Source organism: Taeniopygia guttata, chromosome 1A, assembly GCF_048771995.1.
Source record: "Taeniopygia guttata chromosome 1A, bTaeGut7.mat, whole genome shotgun sequence".
NCBI classification, from domain to species: domain Eukaryota; kingdom Metazoa; phylum Chordata; class Aves; order Passeriformes; family Estrildidae; genus Taeniopygia; species Taeniopygia guttata.
The window spans coordinates 23,370,055-23,384,339 of NC_133025.1; the positions used below are offsets into that span (position 1 = coordinate 23,370,055).

Below are 14,285 nucleotides of genomic sequence, written 5' to 3' on the forward strand. Positions count from 1 at the left end.
TGTACACAATGAACATATTTATAAATAAGAGCTCAAAAGACACTGCACAGGACCAGTGGCTCCAGCTTCTAGCAAAAGAAAATGCAAAGTTGAAACAGTTGTGGAAAACAGCTTTAACATTTGTTTCAAAAACACAGCCTCAAGAGACTACTGTAGAGAAAATTTTGACAAAAATTATGCTGACTTGACCAAGAAATTCATATTGCTTGTCATCTCAGCTTCTCACTACCAGAAGTTCTTTCTCAGTTCTGGGCACTGAGGACAGCCTACCACTTTGGAACTCTTAAGATAATGAAGATGTTTGCAACTGAGTTATACATATATTTTCTAAATAAATTAAGAGAAACTACATCTGACAGAAAACTTTGGGCAAAAGTTAGTCAAGCATTACTGAACTATTCAATATACAGTAGCAGAGCACAAGGAATAATTATCTGTATCTAATTAGTATGTTATTAGGAAAGAATTCTCTAAAGAATTTGCACACATGACTTTGAACTTTGATATTTATATATTCCTTTATAATGTTGTTTTTGCTTCAAAACGTAACTTCAGAAGGATTCTTGAGCTACTCAGGAGTATGTCAGAATAGGCCCACCAAGTAGTCCACTCCTGCTTATCACTGAATTGAAATTCTGCTTTGCAGCCTACACGGAATGGTGCCAGTGGACTGAAGCAGACATGCTGCTTCTGTCAGTCACCAAGACAGCAAGACCCACCAGGTCACTCCAAATACCCAGCAGGACACATGGCAGCAAAAGCTGACTGCAGGAGTAAAAGGCCTTTGAGCACCAGCTGAGTCCCTTGGAATTCTTTTATTGGCTTTTAAAAAAATCTATTATTTTGGGGACATTCACACAGAATATGTAAAAAAACGTGCCTACAATGTAGCTGGATTGCTACACTCCTGTATAAGCATACAAACCTTAAAACAAGACTAAGTAAATTCTATGAAAGAGAAACCTTTTACATTTTTACAGTCTCCTGATCACACAAAATATGTGTCTTCAGGCGTATATATCACACATGAAGCAGTTGCACCAGCTGGTTTTAATAGATATTTTACATAAAGTAATATTGTAAGACAAAATTGTGTAGCTGATGAGAGGTAAGACTAAAAAATTAAGATATTAATGCATGTATCTACATTTACTGATTACTCTATAGGCAGAAATATTAGCTACTAGAAATTATTATCTCCTTAACTGCACTTTAATATTCACTGTGTTCACTTTCACGGCAGCAGAAACAAGTGTGCACATATGCCCCAGCTCTATCTCAGGGCATTAGTTCATTAATTCAAATAATGTGTGTTAGAGCAGCATTAACCTTGGAATAGTTTCTGTTAGAAAATACTCCCGACAATTACTTAACTATTAGCATTTTTATTTACACAATATGATAGAATTTCTATCACTCCCAATTTAAGAACAATTTTTTTATCCTTAGAAAATTTAAATTGCTGCTGTATAGCTTTATTTATTCACATAAAAAGCCCAGTTAGTACAACAGTTTAGCAGTGAAAACATTTTTCTAATATTTAAACTGAATTTCCCATCTCATCGTAAGACCACGTCCTCCAGTCCTGTTACTGCAGGCATGGCAGGAGAGACCAACCATTACCTCACAACAATTTCCTTTCAGATAGTTGTAGAGAGCAAGGAGCTCCTCTCTGAGCCTCCTCTTCTCAAGAATAAACAAACCCAGCTCCCTCAGCCACTCCTCATAAAACACACTCTAGACCTTACTCAAACTTCATTGTATCTCAATGTTCTTTTTAAAATAAGAGGCCCAGAACTGAATACAGTACTTGAGGTGCAGCCTCAGCAATGCTGACTACAAGGGGATGATCACTGCCCTGGTACTGCTGGCCCCACTATTCTTGCTACAGGCCAAGATACCATTGGCCTTTTTGGCCACCTGGGCATACACTGGCTCACGTTCAGCTGGCTGCAAACCAGCACCCCCAAGTCCCTTTATGCCAAACAACTTCCAAGTCACTCCTCCCCAGGCCTATAGTGCTGCATCCATTTGCTGCAGCATGAGTGGGAGAAACTGGCACTTTGTTGAACCTCTTGCATTTGTTCTCAGCCCACTGATGGAGCCTGTCCAGTTCCCTCTGCCCAGCTTGGTGTTGTCTCCAGATTTACAAGGCTGCACTCAAATCCACACATCCTGATCACCAATAGAGGCGGTAGACAGGACCAGCCCCATCCCTAAAACTAAACCCTGGGGAACACCATAGCAACCAGCTGCCAGCTGGGTTTAACTCCATTTGCCACAATTCTCTGGGCCTGGCTATCCAGCCAGTTTTTTCAGAGAATCTACCCATCCAACCTGTGAGCAGACAGTTTTTCTACAAGGATGGTGTGGGAGACAGTGCTAAACACTTTACTGAAGTCTAGATAGACTACATATACAAGTGTTCCCTCATCTACTAATCGGGTCATTTTGACAAAGAAGACAACCAAGCTAAATACATTCTAATCAGCTGGGGGTCTCTTCAGAGCCAGAGGAAAGAGGCAGATCAGAGAACAGTCCACTGTAAAGGCTCTAGGGCAGATCAAATGAATCCTGTTGTGCACCTGTTTCTTTCTCCATAATATCTGGAAACCAAAGATAACTGATTTAATCTTCAATACCTGACCTGTATACTCCAACATATAGCAAGATAATCTGTCTCATCACTTCTTGAATTTTTAGCAAGTTATAGAAACAGAGGTAAAACAATCAGTAGCAGCTTAGATTCCTCAGGCATAAAATCTTAGGTCATCAGTTCTAATCCTTCACTCCAAGGTGAGAAAAAAATATATTTAGACCATTCTTAAGAGATGTCAGTCTGATTTTTCTCAGAAATTTTCATTAATTGGAATTCCACCCCATGCCTTGGTAGCTTCCTCCTGAGGAATCCTCATAACTAGAAATTGCCCCCAGTCTCAACTCTCCCTTAGAGAAAAGTTAGGAAGTTAAATTCTTGCACACAATGGTCACTCCCTAGTTTCCTTTTGCGACCACTTTTAATCTCCATTATTTCTCTTCTAGAACAAAACAACTCAGATGTTCAGCCTTTCATCCTAAATTTTATACTTTAAACTTCTGGTTAGTTTTATTACTCTCTTAACCTGCTCTCTAATATTTTAGCATCTGCTTTAGCATGAAATACCCAGTATGGTAATCAAACTCCAGCTGAAACCTTGCTACTGCCTGCCAACTTAACAGAATGATTAGCTGCCATGCCCTCAATACAAAACTCACATTAGCATATCCCAGAACAACACCTCTTGTGAATGGCTTAGCATTGTGCTGTTTCATCAAAACCAGTTTGTATTCACTCAAATCCTTCTTTTCTATGTTAGGTGTAGTACTTTGCTTGATAGTAATTCTTAGCAATGAATCTTTGTTCTGCCATTTTGTGCAATGTCATCTTAATATCCATCATTAAATCATCCTGACACAGAACAGTTGTTTTCTCCTTATCCTCACCATGCACTGAAATGTCTCATACACAAGGGAAGAGTGCTTGCTACAGAATCATTTCATTTTCAATTTGACTTTAACAAAGTAATGAGTAAAGTGATAGAAATTATGCAGTCAAATATATTCTTTACCAGTGACATTGATGAAGCAAAAATTCTTTCCAAAAGAAGTAACCTTTCCAGATTAATGAACTATGTAACTGGGACAAGTAGAACCTGTGAATTAATACAAAATGCTATAAGAGACAACTTATTTGTCTTACATGCTTAATTGCTCATGTATAAAATACAAAACATTTTAAATTAAAACAACTGAGAAAACAAGACTGAGGTTAAATGTTGACATGCAGACGCATATCTCTAAGAGATATTCAGGCTAAAGAATGTAATATCAGAGTATTTATAAAATTAAAAGGGAAAATGAACTGTAACAAAATGGAAGCATCTTAACTAGGGCAAGAGGTAATTAACCCCAGTGATAAGGTATCAGTCTGCAGCAAAATTTAAAGAAAAAAAAAAGAGAAGGGTGATAGACATGATGTTGGCTCAACCAAAATATAAAAGTCCTATGAGGCAGACTAACAATCTACTACTTTGGATTATTTATTGGTGCCACTAGTACACATGAGCTAACAACAGTAACAAAACAAAAAAATCCTCACCAAAACCAGGCACTCTGTGATACAGAGTATGGAGCAATGATGAACTAATAAAGAGCTGGACAGACACACTGAATAATCCAGCCTCAAGGAGAAGACTACATTATAATTTTCTAAATTTAGTCCAAATATTCAGTAAAAGTATTCTATGTCTTATGAAGAGGAGGTCTAGAAAAGCCATCAAGACATGAAGACTGTATTTATGGAGGTTTTCTTTTTCATAACTGTCTTTACTATTTTTAATATTCTTTTGTTTGTAAATTATATTCATTTACACATTTCAGTTCTCAGAAAATAAAATACACTTTTATTTGGTAGGGAGGAAACAAAGAAAGCAAGGGAAGATATTGTTCTTCTTGTAACTTGCATTTGACACAATGAATGAAAACAATGGCTGCAGTTCAGTAGTCTACATGCTTCTTATTTCAGAGAATGAAACACATTACTTCAGTCTTAAAAAGAATTACTTTCTCTGGGGTCTCCTCAAAAAAATGCAATTACACAAATTTTGTTTATTGCAGATGTGTGTGTAAGGAACAGATGTGTTTTTTGGCAATACAAATATGAAGACTTGGCATAATTAATTTGTCCAAGGACCTGTGCAGAGAAATATTTCACTGGGTTTCATTTCATCACCTCCCCATTTAGTGTCAAAGAAAAGACAAAAAGGACACTGAGATGTTTAAGTCTATACAGTTATCAAAATTTGAGAATACTTAGCTACACACACCTTTCTTTAAGTCATCTCTTTCAGTTTAATTGATCATCCAAAAGCCTAGATGTACAAAATTGGAATTAACTCCAATGAGTTAAACCAGAATACCTTCACTTGTGCAACTAAAGTAATTCCCTGAGTCAAGTTTCAGTCAAATCCACAGCAAAAGTAGATTCAAAAACAGCAGTGGTAACCATTGTCAACATTCATAACCTCCAAGTTCGCAGAAAGCTTCCTTATTTTTTCCAGTGTAGGGTTTTTGGATTTCAACTGTTATACATTACCTCCAAACTGTACTGTAGAAGGTTTCAACTTCAGCTCACTTCAAAAATTACAGCTCCTTTAGAGTGCATTTCTCCAAATTTAGACTAGTACAAATTCCTACAGGCACAGATCATCACACTGCTTTGAGGTCTACATACAACCTCCCTTATCTAACAGTGCAACTCAAAACACTGCTCACCGAGTTCAAAGACTCAAAACCTTGGAACCTGAACTCTGAAAAGAAAAGTATCATCTCTTGTTGCCCCAAACACTTTGAAAACCACCCTGGAGCCTCATTCTGCTGTCATGACTGTTGTGCTCTCATGTCTACCTGTACTAAAGAACATAAAACTCACTGTCTCCATTGCTTTGGAGTTTGTCTGCAACCACCATGCACTGTTCATCTCTATGTGCCTTCTCTTTTCTTCCATCTGTTTTAACCTGAATCTTTTTCCTACTATGAAATTTTGGGTTAATTTACTCTACTAAGTATATTTATCCACTAAATTGGTGATAAAACAGGGAATCAATCCAAGTAGTGAAAAGCATTAAGTTCTGCATTGTCTTCATTGCTTTTGTCAGTTTTTCCCTGCTTGTAGAAATACAATATTGGTAACAAATGTTACACCCTTATTCAGGACCAAAACCAGCAATAAATAAAAATTACTCTGATAGAACATATTTCTACCTAATTATCCAAGTTTGCATATGTGTTACTCCTGCAGGTCGTCACCCTAGAAGAACACAAGAAAACAGGGGTTTGCCCCTTTTGGAATTCATTTGACGTCTGTATTTATTGAGGGTAAGTAATATATACACAAGTAGCTAGCAAAAACCAAATTTTTCTCACACCAACAAATAATTCAAGAAGGCATGAACATCATTATTGTCTTTTATTATATTTTGTGAATCAGGATATTAGAAACTCCTAAGACAAATTTGCAAAAATGGACATGGATTCAATTTTTTTAAAGGAGGAATAAAAAATGTATCATTAATTTTCTCAGGTTCCTCTATTTTTTTTTCCCCAAATCATGAGTTGAAAGAAGTGCCATTACAGAAACATAGAATTAGAGAAGGGCTGAGGTCAGAAGGGGCCTCTTGGGATTAAGTTGCTTTCCTACTGGTCAGCCCCATCTACTGATGCCTGTATCTTACCCAGTGCAGGATGTTGCACTTCTCCTGGCTGAATTTGATGATGTTCCCATTAGCCCAATTCTCCAGCCAGACAAAATTGCTCTGGATCACAGCACAACCCTCTGGGATGTAAGTCAGTCCTCCCTGCGCCATCAGTATACATGGTGCAAAAAGTATGTTCTGTCCCATCATCCATCAGTGAAGATGCTGACCAGGAATTGCTAATCACCAGCCTCCAGCTGGATGTTGTACCACAGTACACCACCCTCTGGGCCCAGCAGTTTTCAACCTGCCTCCTGTCTGCTCATTCAGCCCATATTTCATCAGCTTCTGTGAGGAAGCCTTGTCTATATCCACTGATATACACATTTATTTTGATAAAAAAAAAATCAACAGAAGTGATTATTTTAACACCAGGATTATTTTTCAAAGGGAAATGAAAGATAGCATGCTTAATTTTAATTAACACCTTTTACATGATAGTAACTTACATCAAATAAAAAAGTATCAAGTTTTAAGGGTTTAAAATACCTTAAAACTTGGGTACCTTCAGAGATTAACCTACATGCTTTATTTGTACATCTGAATTGCAGATTTGGCTGTGATGGAATTAGTACCTTCAACCTCTGTTGGGAGGCACTGTTTGAAAACAGTTTTGAGGATTTTTTTCATCAGTAATGAAACTTATGATGTTTCCATTTCAGCCTTGCTTCAGCTGCAGCTGAAGGCCTTCCTCCAATTGTGTTCCCTCCAGGAGAAGAGCAACAAATACGTTTATAAGATTGAATTTCAGGTGAGTGGCTCTTACTGGTCCTGATAATATCTAATTTACTGAAGTGAGAGCACAGGAGGATGGAGAAAAGTGAAAACAATTTGTTTCTGACCACAAAGCTTAGTGTAAATTATTGGCCCATTCAAGGCAGAGATTTAATACTAATACTGTTGAAGACATGTCATTATTACTCATTAAATTCTCTGAAAGCAAGCAAACTGCATCTTATCTGTCTGTTTATGACCAATTCACCAGGAGCTTTCTACAAAGTACTGTGGCTTTTACTTTGCCAGCTGCAAAATTTAAGTATTCTTTTAATTACAATTAGAAATTATGAATAAGGTAAGCTTGTGCACTTGCAAATATTTGAAATGTTTCTAAGTTTTATAAAAATTAATTGTGTTTTATTCAATTTATAAGATACACAGGCTGAAATAATTCATAACATGTATGGACAGCTATTGTTTCTTTAGTCAATTCCAAAAACACACAAGTTTGTTTATGCTTTGCAATTAAGTTTAGCTACATTTCATCTTGCCATATATCAAAGAAAAGGTCAAAACATCCAATTGATGCCAAACAGAAGCCATGTATATTTTATGGTTCTTGGACATCTTTTTCCATTGAACTATTTCACCTAATTTGGGAATGATTTGGACTTATCTTAATCTACCCAACCATGCAACAGGAGTGCAGTGCCTGCTTTGATGTAAATGTCACCTAGCTGCACCCATGCACAAGAGAAAAGGACTCATGGTTCCCCATATCACTAGCGTTATCTGTTGCACAGCACCCTTTCACATGTTCACTGAACCTGAAATTGCTGACATTATCATCTTGCCATGGCCAACAGTAATGTTTGAGGAAGATAAAGTGGGGGTATAGATGCTTTCAATAAAAAAACAAGTTCTTTGTTGGATATTATTAATCCATAACAATGACTCCTCTCTGACTATGAGACATTATAAAGAAACCAAGGACAAGGATCCCGGGAAGCTTGTAACGTCTGGTGGTTATTTTGATGACATCAGTCACTCCTTGCTCTGTGGTGGCTGCAAGTGACATGTAAGTAAATTCATCTTTCAGCAACCTTAGTCCAAATATAAGAATCTGTTCCAAGACAGTAGCTATCTATCCACTTTCTACAGACAGAGCAGAATATAAACTAGTTAAAAATTAATCCAAGGTTCTGCTACAAGCCTAAAACTTAACACTGTGTTTCAAAAAAAACTATTAAGCTTGTTGAAGTCTAAGAATTATTCAGTGCCTAACATGACATCAGGGCTTACATGCAACAGCCATATCAACACAACATCTATTCAAGACAAGGTTTGGGTATTTTGAGCAAGCTCAGTAATACTTCTCAGAATATAGAGATTATTCCTGTTGTTACTAGAGACTTGCTGAGCCTTTAATGACTCTAAGTTGCTGGTAAAAAGTGATATAATTCCTATTCCTAAAAATTCAAACTAGGCTGCACAGAATATAACAAAGTGCAGTGCATGAATCAACCCTGAATTGGTATAAATCCCAACTTTAGAAAGCCTAATATACAATTTAATCTCTTAACTGCTACAGTTCTTTGGTGGGGCCTTCATTGTTTCTGCAGTAAGACCATGATTGAACATTAATACCCCATTTTCATGAGTTTGATCTGTGATGCTAGCTTTAATAATTCTCTGAATCTGCTCTTACCTTTAAGTACATGCTATCTCTGTTCTGCAAGCTGTCTTGCCCTAGGAATTTCTGGTGATTTTTTGTTCCTTTAAAAAAGAAGGGTAAGAACATCCAGACTACCATCTCCCCCAAAACAAATCTCTCCTTTCTTTGCAAGATCTACAAAGCCATTGTACAAAACTGCTATAAGCCACTGGATCAGGCTGAGAGAACTGAAGGAAAACAGACTGAAAGCAATTTCCAATTAAATTTAATTTCCATCAATAGCATTTTCTATATCTACAATATGTATAAATTAAAATATTTATAAATATTATTTTAACTAATATCTTCTTTTACCTGTCACACCACTTGACCTGATCCCATATATTTACCTCAGTGTGCAACAAATCACCCAGTAACATTGCAGGATAGTGACATGTTAATGGAAAAATCATTCTCAGTCACTATCCAAAATTGCTCAGCAGATTATTCATAATTTGTTTTTAACAGTAAGGATTTATTAGAGTAAATTCATTAATACTTATCCAATTCTCAGCAATCAGAATTTAAAATCAGTAATAGAAGCAGCACAATTAGTATACATGTTCAAAGTAAGAAGGATTATTACTGTGGTTAAGTAGAGTTGAAGAAACTTTTTTACAGCTTAGAATTCATGATAGTAGGAAAAAGCAGTGCTTAGATTCAATTTTCTCCCATTAAAATGGACAGGAGTCTTGACACTAAGTTGAAGGACAGCAGAATCATACCCCAGAAAGATGCCAATAGTCAAATTCAGAAGTCATGAATGAGTATGAACTTAGCAGTAGAAGTTTATACCCTCACCCATAACAAAATGCACAATAGTATGTTTTTTTAATTCTTCTTAAAACTATCTGCAGGAAAATTATATATCTTAATCCTGATTTACTTTGTGTTAGATATTGTGTCTTGAGTACTCAGTGCTCTTCAACAGTCTAAACCAAAAATCAGACAATGCTTTAGCTTCATCTTAGGTTTTAACCTAATTATGGCAGGGCAGATGTTTCTAGGGCGTGTAGGTGCCAACATAAAGTCGATTAATAAATGCAGTGGTAACTAGGATTAAGAAATCCATCATGCAAGCGAATATTTGGTGGAGGGGATTTCTTCTTAGTACAATAAGTATCCTGCTACTTTTTAATCCTCTAGCAATTATATTACCATGAAATGATAAATGATAATTTAATATTTATACTGCTGTGTGTAACCAATAAGTACTTCCATCCTCAAATATATGAATAAGAAGCTGAATAGTAGGTCAGGCAAACCCTGTCAAACAACCCATCAAAAAAGAGTATCATTTTGTGTGCAGCAGAGGCATGAAAGAAGCCCCACTCTAAATGGCAAAGTGACAATGCAACATGCAAGAATAAAGCACTGCACCTATGGCATGGAGCCAGCAGGCTCTCATAGGGAAGCCAAAAGCTCTGTGCTTTGCTCTGCAAATCCACAGAAACCCTGCCTATGTGTTTACATGTGTGCATATGTGCACATACACTCCTACATAACCCAACATTCCACAATGCATGTGTACTTTGTATGAAAACTATAAAATCTTGTTCTGGCTTCTCATTCATTTCCTTCACTTGTCCTTCACTTCAGAGGTAGTGAGACAGGAATATATTTGTAGCATCCTTTTTTCCTCATTTAAACCTGGAAAATTCTGATAAGCACATTCTAGGGTATACAAGAGATTGATGTAATGTCCCTTTTTCTAGCAATGAATCAATTCTTCAGTGTGATACGTGTACCTATTAATTATGTAGTGCTCGCATTTTATCAAATCTGTTTGCAGCCTCTGTCTGGAATACTAATTAATGATACAGTACATAGTATATACTTTATTTCTCTCCAGCTACATTCAGCTAGCCACTGTTATTCATTATGGCTGTAGTTGTATGCCAGTTAGGCTGTTTAACCCTTAGCTCTTCCTGCATTGTACTGAATCCCTAAGACTCAGCTACAGAATCCCTTACCAGGGTTCCTGAAAGGGCTGAGGGCCACTGCATCACTAATACCTGAGCAAGGGAGGAGGACTTCACAGTCAGGAATACATGTAAGAGATGGTAAGCCCCATGCCTTACACAGAGAGGCAAAAGAAAGCATAATCATCCTCTCCAGGCCAAACCCAGGGGTCAAGACCAGATTAAACATACTCTGTGCAGACATTTATACCACCTTCCAGGTGTATTCATGCAGTCATTGCCTGACTTTGATTTCCCATTTTGATTTCCCAAGGCTAATGTATAGTTGTATTTCATAATGATTTATCCTATAGCCACTGACCTTTTAACAAGACACCTGATATTTGCTTGTCAATCTGTTCTTTTCAAATATATCATCCTCAATTCAAAATTGAGGGAAATTTCAGGTTCTAGTGGTCAGCAAGATATTTCCCAATTGTCATTATGGGATTTGATCACTACCTAGATGAGCAGCCTGTCCTTGTCCCATTAAAAGAAAAAGTCCAACTAGATGATTGAAACCCACAGGATGAATGAAACAGCTTTTTCTGTTGTCCCATTTCTTATTTTGTTCAAACCATATCACATACAAAAATATATTTTGATTCAGATAAGATAGAAAATGAGATGTCTCAGTTCCCCTATGGAATTTCTTAAGCAAAAGCAGAAGAAAAAAATGAAAATAAAAATATTATAGCTGCTGAGACTTTGCTGCTCTAGTTCTTCAGGAAAACTTATATTTGAGATTGATAAAATAATCAGATGTTCAAAAGCAACGGGGTCTGTATATTCAGTTAACAAGGAGCAGGAATACCACTTCAGATGCATTAAAGTAACATATGTAAGAGAGTAGAGTAACTTATCTGAACTATGTAATGTGACCATAGAAAGAGTCGTTGTGATGTTTTCTTTTAATAAGTCTCCCATTAGTTAATATACTTGATGTAACAGAGCACTGCATAGCATTAATGTCAGACGGGAAACACTGATTTCTTCATAATTTCTGTGCATCAGTGGATAAAATTAATTGAATTACATCTCAGCCTATGAAAGAGAAAGTAGAATATTGTACTAAGATATTGATCCAATGATTAATTTACACGGAAGAGGTCTCAGAGGTGTCATCCTGTAACACTCACTCTTTGTTACAAGACACATTATGGAGAAACCTCTGACATACTGTGACTTGTTCCCAACATTTTTTCAAATAGTTTTCATAGAAGCTATGTCACTTTTTCCTCACCTCAGTTTCCATTTTCTTACCTATTCTTTGCTTTCCAACCTAACTTTCGCAGAGATTACATCTTACTAGTTCTGGGATCAGAATGTTTTCTATTCCATCTATATGTCTAGAATATTTACAATTACTCTCAGAAATCTACTGACAGGTTCTCCAAGAATTCATCTCTTGACTAGTTGTTAATACTATCTAAACTACAGTATGTTATTTTAGGTGTCTTGGTAAGTCTGTCAAAGTTATAAAGAATCACCGAATGAGCTAAAATTCAGTGTCCCAGTTCTTCACTTCATAGGATCTGCATGCAGTTAAATGATGAAAACCCATTTCATCATGTTCCAAGAAGGCAATTAAACTCCATAAGGAGACAATCAAATTGTTTTTGATAACAGATGTATTTGTTCTTTTCCCCCTCTTTCAGTGAGTTATGAGGTTCAAATTAAGCACATCTGGTAAAGACTGACATTCCCTTCTCCCCATCATTTCAGACATTTTTATTTTTTAAGGCCACTTTCAGCTATCTTTTCACAACTTGTGGGCATGAATGTAAAGCATTCATTGATCAATTTTCAGATCAAATAGGACAGGTTATCAGAAGCTTGTGCTCTTCCACACTATGCCCTGAACATTAAAGGCCTTTCAGGCACTGATCTTTCAAACACTTATTCATGCAATCAAGTTTTACAGAGCTTCTTACATGCTTGAAATTAAGCACCTACTTCAGTATCATGCTGAACTAGACTCTAACTCTTCTTTATTACCATCAATTACTAAGCCCCATTTTTCCTTTTAATTTTACCTAGCCTGTCAGACAAACACACCCATAAAACCCAATCTGTTATTGTCATTCATATAGACAACAACACCCAGCTGACATCATCTGAGCCTGAAGTAGACAAATAAAGATTCTTACACCTGCCAGGGATAAAACAAGACAGTTACAGCAATGAATTTGTACTCAAAGCATTTAAAATATTTTTTGATTATAGCAAGTGTAGTCTTATTCTCAAGAAGATGAAAACAAATTAACACTGCTTTACTATTAGCTCTTGAACTATCAAAAAAACCTCTCATATCATGAAACATAGAAGAAGCCTGCAAAACAGTTCTGTACTGAAGATACCATGCCTGATGACAGCATTGTCCATATTTGAGCAAATCTGATATGAAACTTTAACTTGTATGCAGACACAACCCTGCAAATCTGTGCAAGTAATCCATTTCTATCAGATTTCTGGGAGTTTATGACATCATGTGCACCTGGATTTGAAGGATGTAGCCAGTGTCCTTCACACCTCCTTATAATTGCCCATCATACAAAATCACTGATCAGAAAAATCTGTGGAGCTTTAAATTCATCTTTGCATTTTTTTTGCAAAAATTTGGGTATGACATGTAAGCATATCTCATCTGATGCAAGCCAATAACCTTTATACTTTCTCACTCTGTAGGTAATCTCTCCAAGACTTTTATCAAAGTTAGTAGGCCAATACCTTTAAAAACATAAATTCCTACCTGTCAAAATACATGGACTCACACTGCTGCCTCTTTCCACACTCCATCTGCTGCTTTTATTATTTCTGACCACATTTCTTGCCATGCCACCTCCCACTTAGGCCAATTTGCCTGTAAACTGAGCTCAGTCAGAAATTAGGAATGATCCTGAGCTCTGCCTGTTTCTGACATTAGATGAGGAGTATGTTGCCACCAGGCTACTTACTTCGATGACAGAACACAAAATCCTGTTATTACACTAGACCTTCTGCAAAGTTACACAATGGTTTGTTAATAATCACTCGGTCAAAAATGGGAGACCATCTAGATCCTCAAGCAGCTGAGGACAGCACCCACATCTAACCCATTGCTCTTCTCAGTGGAAGAGTGTGCAGATCAGCAAGCTAAGAATCTATTTCCAGATTCCATCATGAATCATTCAAAGTGATTCAAGCTTTGCAATGGGGGTAGACTTCTCACTATTTTTATTATCACTGCATTGAAGTGATACCAGTAAAACTGAACAACACACAATGTAGTCTCTTCAAAGTTACCATGACGATACTCATTAGATGGTCTATGCCAAAACAAAATGCTTCAGGTTACTTTGAAAATGTGAAAAAAGCCTGAAATTGTTCCATTTTGTCCTAATTCTGTCACTGCATGTATGACACAAATAAGCTCTTTGATATATTTTTATTTCTTATTTTGGGAAAATACTGCTGTAAAAAGTAAGATGCATTGCTTATGCCTGACATTAAAAGGAGAGAGCAGAATAGGATATATCATTAGGGACACAGAAGCAGAAGTCAAAATAATATTAAAAAAGAGGAAAAAAGAAGAGCACAACAGTAGTTGAGAGAAAAAGA

The 14,285-nt window shown here is 36.6% G+C and overlaps 1 long non-coding RNA gene across 1 annotated transcript in view; it reads right to left on the reverse strand.

Annotated features, from left to right (window-relative positions):
• LOC115490930 (uncharacterized) overlaps positions 1-13,795 on the reverse strand; it is a 114,363-nt gene extending 100,568 nt beyond the window's left edge. The window contains exon 1 of the long non-coding RNA XR_012052630.1: positions 13,438-13,795. This is a non-coding gene — a long non-coding RNA (uncharacterized lncRNA). The remainder of the gene's footprint in view (positions 1-13,437) is intronic.
• Between the last annotated feature and the right edge of the window lie 490 nt (positions 13,796-14,285).